The 17,042-nt window shown below is 47.7% G+C and overlaps 1 protein-coding gene across 1 annotated transcript in view; it reads right to left on the reverse strand.

Moving 5' to 3' along the window:
- The window catches only part of CDK1 (cyclin dependent kinase 1), a 43,024-nt gene extending 26,352 nt beyond the window's left edge, over positions 1 to 16,672 (reverse strand). Inside the window, exon 1 of the mRNA XM_068258490.1 lies at positions 16,575 to 16,672. The gene's annotated coding sequence lies outside the window, so the exon portion shown is untranslated. The remainder of the gene's footprint in view (positions 1 to 16,574) is intronic.
- Positions 16,673 to 17,042: the final 370 nt, after the last annotated feature.

The raw sequence follows: 17,042 nt of genomic DNA on the forward strand, positions 1-17,042 counted from the left end.
ATGGTGCCTATGGCAAACACTGAAATTGCGCCCCTCCTCTTTTTTTCAGAAATACCTATATTATATTACAATTAAGTAGCCATGTGCCTCAAAATTATAGAAATACAGTGGGATGCGAAAGTTTGGGCAACCTTTGTTAATTGTCATGATTTTCATGTAAAAATCGTTGGTTGTTGTGATAAAAAATGTCGGTTAAATATATCATATAGGAGACACACACAGTGATATTTGAGAAGTGAAATTAAGTTTATTGGATTTACAGAAAGTGCGCAATAATTGGTTAAACAAAATTAGGCAGGTGCATACATTTGGCCACCACAAAAAAGAAATGAAATCAATATTAAAGGGGAACTGAAGAGAGAGGTATATGGAGGCTGCCATGTTTATTTCCTTTTAAGCAATACCAGTTGCCTGGCAACCCTGCTGATCCTCTGCCTCTAATACTATTAGCCATAGCCCCTGAACAAGCATGCAGCAGATCAGGTGTTTCAGACTTTAACCACTTCCGGATACCGGGTGGTTTTGCTGATCGGTGCTGCGTGGGCTCTCCAGCCCGCAGCACCGATCAGCTAGCAGCCAGGCCGATCAGACTTCCCCCCTTTTTTCCCCACTAGGGGGATGTCCTGCTGGGGGGGTCTGATCGCCGCCGGCTGCTTGCGCTTGCGGGGGGGCTCTCTTCAAAGCCCCCCTCCGCAGCGCTTCCTGGCCGCCTTCCCCTTCCCTCCCTCTACCTCCCCCTGTGAGCGGCGCAGGAAGGAATTCTGTCCTGCGCCGGATAGGATAGGCTTCAGCCTATCAGGTGCCGGCGGTCCCCGGCCAATCAGAGGGCGGGGATCGCCGATCTCCGCCACGGCGCTGCTGCGCAGCAGCGCCGTATACATGTAAACACCGGGGAAGATCTTCCCCCTGTGTTTACATTTACCCTGCGAGCCACGATCGGAGGCTCTCAGGGTGTTCACGGAGACACCCTCCGTGAACTGACATGGAACGGCCGCTCATACGAGCGGCCGTTTCCATGCAATCCACTTCAGGATTCAGGGGCGTAGTTAAGCGTAATCCTGAAGTAGTTAAAGTCAGATCTGACAAGACTAGCTGCATGCTTGTTTCTGGTGTTATTCAGATACTACTGTAGAGAAATAGACCAGCAGGGCTGCCAGGCAACTGGTATTGATTAAAGGGAAATAAATATGGCAGCCTCCGTATACCTCTTACTTCAGTTCCCCTTTAAGCATATCCTCCTTTTGCAGAAATTACAGCCTTTAAACGCTTCCTGTAGGTTCCAATGAGAGTCTGGATTCTGGTTGAAGGTATTTTGGACCATTCCTCTTTACTAAACATCTCTAGTTCATTCAGGTTTGATGGGTTCCAAGCATGGACAGCTCTTTTTAACTCACACCACAGGCTTTCAATTATATTCAGGTCTGGGGAATGAGAAGGCCATTTCAGAATGTTGTACTTGTTCCTTGACACGAATGGCTTGGTGGAATTTGAGCAGTGTTTAGGGTCGTTGTCTAGTTGAAAGATCCAGCCCCGGCGCAGCTTCAGCTTTGTCACTGATTCCTGGACATTGGTCTCCAGAATCTGCTGATACTAAGTGGAATCCAAGCGTCCTCAACTTTGACAAGATTCCCAGTCCCTGCACTGGCCACATAGCCCCACAGCATGATGGAACCACCACCATATTTTACTGTAGGTAGCAGGTGTTTTTGCTTGGAATGCTGTGTTCTTTTTCCTCAATGCATAACGCCCCTTGTTATGCCCAAATAACTCAATTTTAGTTTCATCAGTCCACAGCACGTTATTCCAAAATGAAGCTGGCTTGTCCAAATGTGCTTTAGCATACCTCAAGCAGCTCTGTTTGTGCTGTAGGCGGAGAAAAGGCTTCCTCTGCATCACTCTAGCATACAGCATCTCCTTGTGTAAAATGCGCCAAATGGTTGAACGATGCACAGTGACTCCATCTGCAGCAAGATGATGTAGATCTATGTTGCTGGTCTGTGGGTTGACTCTGACTGTTCTTACCAGGGGTGCTCATCTGGACTCTCGAATGCGAATCTACCCGAAAATTCGGGTAGAATTTCAGGGTTGCCGAAGCCGAATATTCCGCGCTATGCCGAATGCAAATGCGAAGGTTCCTGAATAGGCGCACTTGAATTCGACCGGATGACGCGGTGATCACGAGGTTCGGTTTTGGTATCCGGGGATGACGTCATTGGGCCAATCAGAAGTCCTTCAGCCAAGGCCCTGGCAACCCTAGCAACCAATCTGAGGAGGGGAGCCTGGCCCTCCCCTCCTCTATATAAGGCGGCGGCCATGTTGCGGATCACGTCCTTGCTGTGTGACTGAGTGGTACTGCGAGTATCTCCAGTGCTGCTGCGTGTCTCTGAGCAAGTGCTTCTTGTGCTAAACCTAGCGTTTTTCTTCCTAATCATCTCCTAAACACTTATATTGTACTCATTGTTAGATAGTAATTTGATTGTTTTTAGTCAGCTAGTGTATACTGTATACTGTGCTAGGCTAGTGTTAGTCTGTTTGCAGGCTAAGCCTGCTAGCCTAGATAGCCTTAGCCTACTACTAGCTTAGGTAGGTTAGGGATTATAGTTAGTTGTGTACTAGTACTGATGTAAGAGTGAACAGAGGCGCCAGCAGGATAAAAGGTTCTAAAAGGCTTAAAATCCCTCAGGAGGTGGTGGTGGACTCGCCTTCCCGAAGCAGACAAGATACCGTCAGTTTTATGACAACAGGTTTATGAATATACTCCAAAACAAACAGTGCAACGCGTTTCACGGGTATGTTCCCGCTTCCTCAGGCAATAAACAGATAGGAGCACACAGTATAGTCTCAAGGTCACAAATAGCGCCTCTGACACAGGCGCTATTCCTGACCTTGAGACTATACTGTGTACTCCTATCTGTTTATTGCCTGAGGAAGCGGGAACATACCCGTGAAACGCGTTGCACTGTTTGTTTTGGAGTATATTCATAAACCTGTTGTCATAAAACTGACGGTATCTTGTCTGTTTCGGGCAGGCGAGTCCACCACCACCTCCTGAAGGATTTTAAGCCTTTTAGAACCTTTTATCCTGCTGGCGCCTCTGTTCACTCTTACATTATCAATATCCACCCCTGGTGGAGGGGTGTTGTCCCTTATTTCCTTATCTACAGAGAGCAACTTTTAATCCTGAGTAAGGACAGGTCTAATCTCCTCACCTGCCTATACAGTGGTTACCTAGGAGGTAACCCACTTTTGTGAGTATATACATTATATACTTTTCATTTCCAACCCCTTGTTTTGCATACTACATTATATTGGTCTCTCGGTATTTCTTTTGTCTTCATCGTGTACTAGTACTAGTTTAGTTAATTTGTACTGCTGTAGCCTGTTAGTTTATAAGCTTCAGTACTGTGGTAGTAGTTACTGACTGTGTACAGGCCAGCATCCGTTGTGATCTGTGACAGTCATCTGCATGACCCTATTGATTGATTGCGTCCGACCGTGTGTGACCGACTTTAATTGTCACTCACTGTCTTCCACACGACTTAGTTATTGTGTAGTACACTAGGGATTTATAGTTAGTTGCATACTACTACTACCACTACTACTACTACTACTACTACTCATTCAGTTAATTTCTACTGTTAGTCTGTGAGTTTATTAGTTTCTGTAACAGTTACTTCACAGGCCAGCATCTGTTGTGATCTGTGACAGTCATCTGCCCGACCCTATTAATTGATTGCGTCTGACCGTGTGTGACCAACTTTAATTGTCACTCACTGTCTGCCACACGACTTAGTTATTGTGTAGTACACTAGCGATTTATAGTTAGTTGCGTACTACTACTGTCTACCACTACTACTATTACTCCAATTTCTACTGTTAGTCTGTGAGTTTATTAGCTTCAGTTCTGTGTAATAATAGTTAGTTACTTCACAGGCCAGCATCCGTTGTGATCTGTGACAGTCATCTGCCTGACCCTATTGATTGATTGCATCCACCGTGTGTGACCGACTTTAATTGTCACTGTCTGTCTGCCACACAACTTAGTTATTGTGTAGTACACTAGCGATTTATAGTTAGTTGCGCACTACTACTACCACTACTACCACTACTACTACTACTACTAATCGTTCAGTTAATTTCTACTGTTAGTCTGTGAGTTTATTAGCTTCTATACTGTGTAATAATAATAGTTACTTCACAGGCCAGCATCCGTTGTCATCTGCCCGACCCTATGGATTGATTGCGTCTGACCGTGTGTGACCAACTTTAATTGTCACTGTCTGTCACACGAGTTAGTTAGTGACTACTGTAGACTACACTACTGTTAGTAGTACTACTACTATTTAAATAAAAAAAAAAAAAACTTTCATTTTTTGTTGTCACTCAGTCACCACCAACTCAGAGTCTTTATTAAAGTTTACACCCTTTTATACGCATTTTTTTTTTAAATTGTATTTCTATAATTGTACAATGACTGGCAGAGGTAGAGGGTGAGGCACCACCTGGAGAGGCAGTGGCATTGCAGCAGCCACTGCCAGCAGCAGCAGGTCTGCGACTGGTCCGCCACCAGCCACTGACCGCAGAGTTGTAGAGGAGGGAGCAGAGGCACAACAGCAGCGTGTTGCGCCCATTTTTGAGACAGGTCACGCCCCCGGCCCATTGTGGAGAGTCAGGTGCAGGCTGTGGTGGACATGATGGCGGAGCAGCAAGCCACCGTTTCCAGCCAGACCTCCAGCACCGGCCAGACCAGTGCCACCACCACCAGCACTCCGGTCCGCACCAGGCCTCCACCACCGCTTGAGGTCATCACGACCCCAGTGACCAGCCTGCCCTCAGTGAGCTCTTTCTTCAGCCCAGGGACTGCAAGCGTTTACAGGGATGTTTTGGAGCAGTTTGAGGTGGACATGACGGGGACATGCAAGGAGGAGGAGGAGTTTGAGGTGGAGGAGTTTGTTGTTGGCGCTGAGGAGGAGGGGCGTGATGCAGGGGATGTTGGGGTAGAGGAGTTGGTTGAGGCGGGCTCAGAGGAAATGTTTGGGGATGATGATGATGTGCTGCTGTATCCTTCCTATGTGCCACCAGTACCACCAGCACAGTTGGTTGAAGGCAGCTCGTCATTGGAGGAGGAGGCGTCTCTGGTGCAGAGGCGCGGCAGCAGCAATGTGGCCAGCACAGGGCGTGGAAGGCAGGAGCCACAGCCTGCTGCTTCTGCCGCTACCACCACCCGCAGCTAACCTCCAAGCAAACAGAAAAAAACACAACCCTCCAAGGGCAAAAAAAATCCCCAGCCCTCAAGCTCAAAGGGCAAGCTGAAATCCCAGTCTGGCAGTTCTTCACTACATGCGAAGACGACAAGACCCGTGCAATTTGCCACAGTTGCGGTGTCAGTCTGAGCAGAGGTCGCGATCTCAACAAGTTGAGTACCTCGTGCCTGCAGACCCACTTAGAGAGCAAACATTTTGATGAGTACAATGAGTTTCTGAAGGTGAAGGACAGTGGCGCAGGCAGTGGTCAGAGTCAGACAGCCACTGCACAGACTTCAGCAGCAGCATCCCACCCTCCTGCCCATCCAGCAGCAGCAGGAGCACAGCAGCAACTCACTGTTCCCCCCCCCCCCCCCCTTCCCCGGGCAGCCAGTCCTCAGTGGCCTCAACAGCTCCCTCCACAGTGACCTCCTCATCCTCCTGTGCAGGCAAACGCCACCAGACCCTTCTCAGCGAGTCCTTTCCCGGGTGTGACCAAGGTGCTGCCTCCCACCAACAGGCACATCCGGTTGCTGAATGGGTTGCTTGCCCGGGCCATGTGCTCCAAGCTCCTGCCATATTCCTTTGTGCAGGAGGGGAGTGACATGAGAGTGCTGCTGCAGTTTGGGATCCCGGAGTGGCAAGGCCCCAGCCGCCACTACATCTCCCGCACGGCGATCCCAGCACTGCACCGCTTTGCCATGGCGAACGTGGGCCGCGCGCTCGATCACTCAGTGAGTGCCCAGACCCACGTCACCATGGATTCATGGAGCAGCCGTTTCGGGACAGACCGCTACCTGTCCTTCACGGCCCACTGGGTCAGCCTGGTGGAATGCGCCAGCGAGGAAGCAGCAGGTCCATCCTCGGGGCGCATCAGCGGCAGCAGCAGCACCAGTCACCCACTATGTGGTGCCACCACGCGGGGTCAGGGGAGAAGCATCAGTTCCCACCGCCAAGTGACCCCGCCTCAACAACAGCGCTGCTGGAGATGAAAAGCCTGGGGAAGAACAGCTTGACGGCAGCCAACGTGCTCTGCTACCTGAGGGAGCAGGAGAAGACGTGGCTGACCCCCAGAGGCCTTCGAGTCGGATTGGTGGTGTCCGACAATGCCACCAACCTGCTGGCTGCCATCAGCAGGGGAGACTTGACCCACGTCCCCTGCTTGGCCTCAACCTCGTAGTGCAGAAGTTCATGCGCACCTACCAGGGGATGGAGGAGCTGTTGGAAGCGGCGCGGAAAATTGTGTGCAAACCTGGCAGAGATCCAGCAGCACGAGGACCTGCCACCACTCCGCCTCATCATCGTTGTGCCAACTCGCTGGAACTCCACCCTGGCGATGTTGGAGCGGCTGGTTGAGCAGAGGAGTGCTGTCAACTGCCACATCATCGAGGGCACTCTCGCCGGCACCACCAAGCTACAGCTCCTCTCCAACGCACAGTGGGGGAAGATGCAGCAGGTCTGCTTGGTGTTGGCTCCCTTCCTGCAGGGAACCAACCTGGTCAGCAAACAATGGGCATCCCTCTGCCAGTGGGTGCCCTTTATTTGTCTGCTGGACAGGGCACTTGGCGATTTGGTGGATTTGGGAGAGGAAGCCCGGAAGCAGCTGGAACAGCAGCCACCTGCACAGTCCACTGCTGCGCAGGTATTTGAGTCCTTGGAGGAGGATGAGGAGGAGTTGGAGGTGCTAGGCGTTGCTGCTGAGGGGGAACAGCGGAGCGCAGCAGCAGTGGTACAAGGATGGATAGAAGAGGAAGAGGCTCAAGGGCCAGAGGAGGAGGAGGACACTGACCCTGAAGTCTCTGCTGGACGGATAATCCTGTTCCCCATGGCAGCGCATATGCTGAGCTGCCTGCACACAGATCAAGCAGATGCAAGCGAGGGAGGACACCTGCATAAACATGATCCTGGACCCACGGCTAAAGGGGGAGGTGGGCTCAGTTTCTGCCTGCTGGAGACTGTGAGCAGCGAACAAGGGAGTTGCAGGAGATCCTTGTTCGGCGATTGGAGGAAGCCTTCCCCCAGCCTTCCACCCCCTCTGTCCCTGTCCAACCAGCACAGCAGCCGGCGCCTGCGGCCAGCAGCAGCGTCAAGCGCCCAGGAGACCTGCTGTCATTGACGAAGGCGCTCTACATGGCGGTAGAGCAGCCGAGAGAGGAGGTGCGTGCAGCAGCCACCTCCTCCCAAAGTCACAGCCAGCGCATGACCCGGATGGTGGCCGACTACATGGGGTCCTTCAGTGGGCTTGACACCGGCAGCGAGGAGCCTGTGGACCCCATGGAGTACTGGGTGGAGGGCTTGCACATCTGGAGTGAGCTGGCGCAGTACGCCCTGTAAGTTCTGTCTTGACCCCCTTCCAGCGTGCTGCCTGAGAGGCGTTTCAGTGCGGCCGGTGGCATGGTCACCGAGAAGCGCTCTCGTCTGTCCACAGAGGGCATGGACAGACTGACATTTTTGAAGATCAACCAGGCCTGGATTGAAGGCACGTTCCAGGCACCTGTTGTCGGCGAGAGGAGGACATGAGGTGCCTGGGAATTATTGTATTACATCAACCTTCAGTCCCTGGGTCCTGATAATTTGGCCTGGTTTTTCTTTAGTTGCTGTGGTACTAACGCTAGGTACCATGGCCCGTGACATGCCTGCTGCTGCCACACGCCACTCCTCCTCCTGCTGCTGCTGTATTTATTTATTTATTTTATTTATAAAGTGCCAAGTGCTGCGCTGATTTTCATCCTTCTGCTGTCTGTGTTCCCACCGCCAGGTTCCACAGAATACATTGCCAGCTGCCAAACGTCACTCCTCCTCCTCCTGCTGCTGCTGTATTTAACCTCCTGCTGTCTGTAGTCCCATCACCAGGGTCCACAGAATTATGCGCTGCTGCCATGTGCTACTAGCTATTACGCCACAAATTTAGCTATGCTGGTGTTGAAGAACATTTTTTACAACAGTAGAGTTCTGTAAGGGAAAAACATTAAGCTGGGTACAAGAGGAAGAATATGAACACAAAACAAAAAAAAGATGGTGGTGAAGAAGAAGAAGAAGAACCAGGTGAAGAAGAAGAATCAAGTGAAGAAGAAGTAGAAGAAGAACCAGGTGAAGAAGAAGAACCAGGTGAAGAAGAAGAACCAGGTGAAGAAGAAGAAGAACCAGGTGAAGAAGAAGATGAAGAAGGACCAGGTGAAGAAGAAGAAGAAAAACCAGGTGAAGAAGAAGAACCAGGTGAAGAAGAAGAAGAACCAGGTGAAGAAGAAGAAGAACCAGTTGAAGATGAAAAAGAAGAAGAACCAGGTGGTGAAGAAGAAGAAGACGAAGAAGATGAAGAACTAGATGATGATGATGATGAAGGAGAAGAAGAACCAGATGATTGAAGAAGAAAAAGAAGAACCAGATGATGAAGAAGAAGAACCAGATGATGATGAAGAAGAACCTGATGATGATGAAGCAGAAGACGAAGAAGAACCAGGAGAAGAAGAAGATGAAAAACCAATTGAAGATGAACTAGAAGAAGAAGAACCAGGTGAAGAAGAAGAAGAACTTGAAGAATCACATGCAAGTGAAGAAGAAGATGATGAAGATGATAGTAATGATTGTTGACGAGAAAGAAGATGCTAGAACAGAAAAAGAAGATGGTGAAGAAAAAGATGGAAAGAACAAAAAGAAGGAAAAAAAAATATTTTTTTTAATTACACCTATTTAAATGTGATTTCCCTTTAAAAAAAAAAAAAAAAAAGGCCATACGAATTCGAACACGAATTTTTCCCGCATTTAGTTGGCGATCACGAATCGAATTCAAATCAAATTCGGTGAACGCGATCGAATTTGAATCCAAATTTGCCCCGGACCCGAATTTGAATGTACTCGAATCGAATTTGGGTACATTCGAGCATGCCTGGTTCTTACCATCTGTTGCTTCTCTTTATCCAAGATTTTTGTTGGTCTGCCACTTTGAGCCTTAACTTGAACTGAGCCTGTGGTCTTCCATTTCCTTAATATGTTACTAACTGTGGAAACAGACAGCTGGAATCTCTGAGACAGCTCGCACTTCTCAAATATCACTGTGTGTGTCTCCTATATTTAAAAGACATTTTTTATTGTAACAACCAACGATTTATACAGGAAAATCATGACGATTAACAAGGTTGCCCAAAGTTTCGCATCCCACTGTACATAGTCACATACTTCCAGGTAAAAGAGTCAAATAATTCCAAGCCTCCAGATAAAGGAATAAAGTAGTCCCATGCCTCCAGATAATTCAACCAGTAGTCACATGCCGCCGAATAAAAATATTAATTAGTAACAAGAATCCAGACCATACAGAGGCGTATCTAGAGGGGTGCAGGCATGACTCGTGCCATGGGTGCCACAGCATCATGGGCGCCATTCCTGCTCCTGTACTACGCCACCATGCTTGACCCTGTGCTGTGCCGCTATTCCTGCTCCTGTGCTGCACCCCCATGCCTGCCCCTGTTCCTCCCCATCACTCAGACGTCAGAGAAGATTAATTTTGTTATCTGGGGAACATGGCTACTTAATTTATGTATGTAGGGCGCACTTGGCTCAGTGTTAGAAAAGAGCACAGTGAGGGAATAAGAAGAGATATTTCCAAAAAAGTAACTTCAGCAATATCCAAGCCCAAAACACAGGCAACCATAACACATGTACGAGAGAGAGGAGGCTGTTTTTAGGAGGAAGGGCCCATTCACACTATAAGTGCTTTTCTGAGCGCTTTGTGATTGATTAGCGCTTTTTAAAAATCAATCTCATTCACGTTTATTAAAATCGCGGTAAAAATCGCGTTATTTAATTTTAATGAAAGTGAATGGGAGCGATTTTTAAAAAGCACTATTGAATCACAAACCACTCAAGAAAGCGCTTATAGTGTGAATGGGCCCGAAAGGGGGTTCTGACCAGGAGTGGAGGGGGCACAATGTCAGTGTTTGCCTGCCATAGGCTCTATATTACCCAGATACGCCCCTGAGACCAGAAAAAAAATTGAGTAGTCACACAACTCCAGATAAAATTTAAGCAGCCAGTGGCTCAAGACGAGTGCTGCAATAACAGCGCAGGAGATTTGGGCGTAGCCGGTGCCAATATAGACCGTAATAGGAATTAGGCACACAGTGACTGAGTAACTTCGGCGCCGCTATAGCTACTTTTAAAACACTGTAATTCGTCCGCCAGCAATATGTGGAAGCCAAATTACATAATTCCCTACCATCCATGTCGACCTGGAGGGGGAATAGTAATTAACGCCGCCGGGACTTGTGCAGGAGCAGGATAAGCAGTATATCGGCTGCATACTGCGCCCAGGTCTCCCAGTGGCGATTTCATAGGCACACGCCTCAACTCAAAATAACAACAACAACGGAACATTTGTAAAGCGATTTTATCCTGCAGGACCCAAAATGCAAGATAAACAAATTGAAAAGCCAGGTGCGTCAAGATAAAGTAATTAGTAACCAAGTACGCCCTAGTGATTGCCCAGCTTTATGTAGCAAGAGGTGTTCCCAGTAGTCCCCTTCCCCCCACCCCAGTTTAGGCAGTGGGATGTGTCCCAGTTTAAAGTGAAGCTAAACCATAGTAAAGAAAAAGAGTTTCAGGCTGTGACAGGTGCCTCCTATGAACATAGCCCCCCAGTTTCGGTAGTGACAGGTGCCACCACTGTAAGTAGCCCCTTCCACACAGTTTAGGTAGTGATGGGTACCCCCAGTTTAGGTAGTGACAGCCCTCCCAGTTTAGCTAGTGATGGACCCCCAGTTTAGGTATTGACAGGGACCCCCAGTTTAGGTAGTGACATGGATCCCCCCAGTTTAGTGACAGTGTCCCCTCCAGTTTAGGTAGTGACAGCACTCCAGTTTAGGTAGTGACAGGTAGTGACCCATGAGGGTCATGTGATCGGGAGCCAGCAAATGGCAGCAGGGAGTGTTCTGCTGTGAAGCAGCATCTAGAAACAGGAAAAAAATTACACATACTCACTGCACTGCATGATGGGTGGAGGTGGCAGGGACGTTTTTCTCAGCAAAAGCGGAACGTTTTTAACTAATTAGCTGCACTTGCGGTTGGGGTGAGGGAGGAGGAGGGGCCCCCAAAGCCTCTAGGCCACCCTGCAATGGCAGGGGTCGCAGGGGTGATTGCTACGCCTCTGACCCCCCCCCCCCCCCAGTTTAAGTAGTGACAGAGACTCTCCCACCAGTGTAAGTAGTGACAGGGACCACCAGCCAGTTTAGGTAGTGACAGGACCCCCCCCCCTCCTAGTTTAAGTAGTGACAGGGACCCACCCAGCTTAAGTAGAGACAGGGACTCCCAGCTTAGAGGCAGGGAGCCCCCCCCCCCCCCCAGTTTAGGTAGTGACAGGGACCCCCTCCCCCATTTTAAGTATTGACAGGGACCCCTCTATTCAGGTGCAGACAGGTGCCCCGCCTTCCCCCCTACTTACAGATCTTTCAGACCTCAGATCAGCACCGCCCGCCTGCTGTGTCTCATCTCCGCCGGTCCCTGCACGGTGCAGAGGACAACCTCGAGGTCGTCCTTACTGCGCCTGCGTGAAGCGCCGCTGCAAGGAGCTGGAGAAAGCCCCAGGTAAGTAAATCAGCTTTTTTATAATTTGCCTGATGATTCCTTTAAGGTGGCCAGCCACAATACAAATTTTTAAATATCTTTTCAATCCAAGAATTGCAATCAATATTTCGGACTGATAGTAACATTTTAGAAATCTGACCAACGTACCACACACATGTTTAATTTTTCCTCAATTATGATAAAGATGATTATAAACTCAGAAAAAATGTGTGGGTCTGTACATCAAGAAATTGGCATTATACCCTACACCAGTGGTTCCCAACCCATGTGCCGCGACACATACATGTGTCGCGGCAGCTTTGGGTATGTGTCGCGGCTCTCGGAGGGGAGCAGCGCAGTGGAGGGAGAAGAACTGTGGGCAGCGGCGGAGAAGGGGGCCATCTCCCCCCCTTCTCTCACCTTAGGGTGCTCTGCCTTCCTCACTCTCCCCTCAGATACTAACTGTGGCGGGCTGGCGGCACTTGGCAGTGGGCGGGACTTACCTTCCGTGTCGCTCCATGCGCCAGCCGGAAGTTCTGGCTCTGCAGCCGCTGCTCTGGTCTGGATCAGGCCAGAGTAGTGGCAAATCATCCCGCGCCGGCGACGAGACCAGACGGGACAGAGACACGGAAGGTAAGTTCCGCCCCTCTGCCAGCCACCGCACTTCGTTCCGGAGGAGAGAGCGAGAGCACCCTGAGGTGCCGCTCTCCTTCCCTCGCTCTCTCCTCCTGGGGGGGGCACCTGGCTACATATACTGGGCACATATATCCCTGGCTACATATACCCCTGACTACATATACCGGGGACATATACACCTGCCTACATATACTGTGGACATATACACCTGCCTACATATACTGGGGACATATACCCCTGGCTACATATACTGGGGACATATACCTCTGGCTACATATACTGGGGACATATACACCTGCCTACATATACTGGGGACATATACACCTGCCTACATATACTGGGGACATATACACCTGCCTACATATACTGGGGACATATACACCTGCCTACATATACTGGGGACATATACCCCTGCCTACATATACTGGGGACATATACCCCTGCCTACATATACTGGGGACATATACCCCTGCCTACATATACTGGGGACATATACCCCTGCCTACATATACTGGGCACATATACCCCTGGCTACATATACTGGGGACATATACCCCTGGCTACATATACTGGGGACATATACCTCTGGCTACATATACTGGGGACATATACCCCTGGCTATATATACTGGGGACATATACCTCTGGCTACATATACTGGGGACATATACCGGGGACATATACACCTGCCTACATATACTGGGGACATATACACCTGCCTACATATACTGGGGACATATACCCCTGCCTACATATACTGGGGACATATACCCCTGCCTACATATACTGGGGACATATGCCCCTGCCTACATATACTGGGGACATATACCCCAGCCTACATATCCTGGGCACATATACCCCTGCCTACATATCCTGGGCACATATACCCCTGGCTACATATACTGGGCACATATATCCCTGGCTACATATACTGGGCACATATATCCCTGGCTACATATACTGGGGACAACTGGCTGTTTGTCATTATGTGCATTTACTGGTGAAAAGCTGTCTCTTATTTGCATTTACTGGTGAAAAGCTGTCTCTTATGTGAATTTACTGGTGAAAAGCTGTCTCTTATGTGCATTTACTGGTGAAAAGCTGTCTATTATGTGAATTTACTGGTGAAAAGCTGTCTCTTATTATGTGCATTTACTGATGAAAAGAGGTCTTTTATTATGTGCATTTACTGGGGAAACGCTGTCTCTCATTACGTGCATTTACTGGTGAAAGGCTGTCTGTCATTACCTGCATTTACTGGTGAAACGCTGTCTCTTATGTGCATTTAGTGGGGAAACGCTGTCTCTCATTACATGCATTTAGTCTACGTGTCACGGAGATCTGAACGTTTGGTTTGATGTGTCACGACTCCAAAAAGGTTGGGAACCACTGCCCTACACCATTCAATTTTCATGTAAATTGATCAGAAACATCCAACACTACAGATCTTATTATATCTAATAAGAATTGGAAATTCGATCAGATTTCTCAAATGCATAAAAAAACAACTTTCAATTTGTTTGTACAACCGATCGTATTTATCAAGTAGGAGTAAAATTAGATCTTTTATTTGTATGGTGTGTGGCCACCTTTAGGCCTCTTTTCCATTGGCAGTTGATAGGCAGTGAAATGCCTCTCAAACTCTCACAATTGCTTGCTGCTGCCTGATAACTGCCCACTGCTGCCTGGCAACTGCTTACTGCTGCCTAGCAACTGCTTGCTGAGCACACAATTCAACTGCACATGGAAAAAAGGCCTTACCCTACAACTACTTTTCAGCAAGGCTTGGTGTACAGAGGCGCCAGAGTAGAATAAAAACGTTTAAAAACCGTCTAAAAGAGGGGGATGTTCAGGTGGACTTACCTACCTCAAAAATATAAAACTCAATTGAGTCACAATATATCAATACAAAAATATTTTATTGAACTCCACTTAGTGCAACGCGTTTCGCAGGTGTGGTCCTGCTTCATCAGGCAAACAGGAGTATAACTATAAAACAAACAGAGTTCATCTACTACTATAATTAATGAGACTTAATATAAAATATATATAAAAAAACCTTGCAGATGTTGACTTGGCTGGGATTCAAACCAGGGACCCAGCACTTGCAAGGCGAGAGTGCTAACCACTACACCACCATGCTGCCTTGATGTCCATGTATGTGTTCCTGCCTCATGACCACTTCCAGGTGCACCCAAATTGGCACGCCTTGCTGACATGGCAGATTTTGATTGGTGCATTAGGATCAATTAGTGCAGTCACACTCCCTATATAAGCAGAGCCCCCTCGCACATCTACACAGAGGCGCTCACTTCTGTATCTAGACCCATTGAGGTAAGTCACTCTTGCTGAGGTGCTGAATTTTATTATATCAGTTTAGACTGCTAGTAATTCTTCTTGCAAGTAAGCTCTAGGGCTATAAAATAGTACTATGTTATACTTACTAAACGGACTATCCTTTAATCTAGAAGCTGATGAACTTTAGCATATCAATTGACAACTATGGATATTTATTAACTTTTATGTACACTTTGGATTCTTTTGCATATTTTATGATCAATTAGATGCAATTTTTAGACAGAGCGAGTTTTCACTACACTGCGACCAAAAATGTTACAATTTTATCATGTCTTCTCATGTTTTTAAACTGCGCCTTTATTTTAAGCTATTTCTATGGGTCATTATGTTTGTAATATTTCTGTTTGTTTTATAGTTATACTCCTGTTTGCCTGATGAAGCAGGACCACGTTGCACTAAGTGGAGTTCAATAAAATATTTTTGTATTGATATATTGTGACTCAATTGAGTTTTATATTTTTGAGGGAGGTAAGTCCACCTGAACATCCCCCTCTTTTAGATGGTTTTTAAACGTTTTTATTCTACTCTGGCGCCTCTGTACACCAAGCCTTGCTGAAATCTTGAGTCCACCCTCGGTGGAGGGGTGCTACCCCGTTTCCTATCTACAGAGAGCGACATCTTAAAAACCTGAGTGGGGTCAGGTTCTAATACTCCCCACCTGCACTTGAAGTGGTTGCCTATGGGTAACCCATGTTTGTGAGTATATCTAAATATTTTGCTTTTAACCACAACCAACTTAACAATACTACACCATATTGGGCTCTTGATTTCTCTTTGTTCTTCCAAGCTTACCCTACAACTAGGCTGGTCTCAGACAGACAGACAGACATAATTTACTCTGGCAACATACAATATCTGCTCTCCAGCTGACTGGAATGACTGTAAGACGCACAACTTTATCCAGCCCCTCTCTCTAGCCCAGCATCCCCACCACACAGTCCAACACCAGCAGAAATATATATTACTGGTTGCTTGAGAGTCAATGATAAAGTTAGAATTTTCTGTAAAAACGATCGTAAATAGAAGAATAAATGATAGTACAGTATGATTTTTCGATCAACTTTTAGCCCTTTTAAAGCACTCCCGAGGTGAAAAAGGAACGCAATCTTTACTCACCTGAGGCTCCTTCCAGCCTATAGAAGTCTTCTGGGTAGCTTGCTGCAGCTTCAGTGCTCCCCGTAGACCTGTTGGCCGTCCGCAAAGCTCGCCAACCCGTTAGTGGGTCCACCCTTTTGCGCATGCATGGGCGTGCGCGGACGGCCATGTAAACACGCTCATGTCATCAAGCGCAGTACGCACCCAGAGACGGGATACCGGGGAGCACCGGAGCTGCAGAAGACTTCTAGGGGCTGGAAGTAGCCCTAGGTCACCTCGAATGTCCTTTAAAGCGGTAGTAAACTCTATACATGATGGACAGGGACGCGTGATTAGAGGGGAGCAGCTCCTGCAATTTCAGGGAGGGCCCAGAGCTGAGGAGGGCTGCAACAACTAACCAATCCTTCCTCCGATACAGGGGACTATACTTCAGATCAGGTGTTTTTGTGGCTACACTTGTTATGGGTGTGAAGATCATGATGGTCACACTTGTTTTATGACCCTTGTGAGATGGGCCCCAAGGCCGTGGAGGGCACCAAGGGGAGGCAAGGGAAGGGTGTGAATGTTGGGAGGGGGGGGGGGGCTTCAAGGTTTTGCAGGTGGACCCAATGAATTGTAGCTAGGCCACTGATGATTGATGGATAAAAAGAAAACAATATTTGGCACCTTCACAATAAGTGCACTGTACCTGTAACACCTTTTCCTGTGGCTGAAGCCCGGCATCATGGCAAATATCTCTCTATTCTTTATATTCATCCTGGGTGAACGTCCATCTTGAGCTCACTTCTGCAAGAAAAGCACAATCTCTAAAAACACTCCAAAATTGCACCCAAAATTACTCTTTCTCGGCTTTGAAAATAAGAGAGTACAGGTTCAAACAGGTACATTCTCCTGACTGTGTAAAAATGTATATACATTTTAATCAACATAGAATTCATGTTTTAATATTGGACAGAGTTTAATTGCGCTTAAATAGCAATCAAAAGATGTAATTTAGCAATTTTTCTCACTTCTATGATCCTTTTTACTTCTATGTATGTTTATTTTTCAAGTTGAATGTACTTTTTAATTTTTGTTAATTTTTGCCAGTATCAACACCTTAGCGACCGGCAAAGTCCTTACACACTTGCCATACAGATCACTGTAAATTGCCCCC

Source organism: Hyperolius riggenbachi, chromosome 10 (assembly GCF_040937935.1).
Source record: "Hyperolius riggenbachi isolate aHypRig1 chromosome 10, aHypRig1.pri, whole genome shotgun sequence".
In the NCBI taxonomy this organism is placed as follows: Eukaryota; Metazoa; Chordata; class Amphibia; order Anura; family Hyperoliidae; genus Hyperolius; species Hyperolius riggenbachi.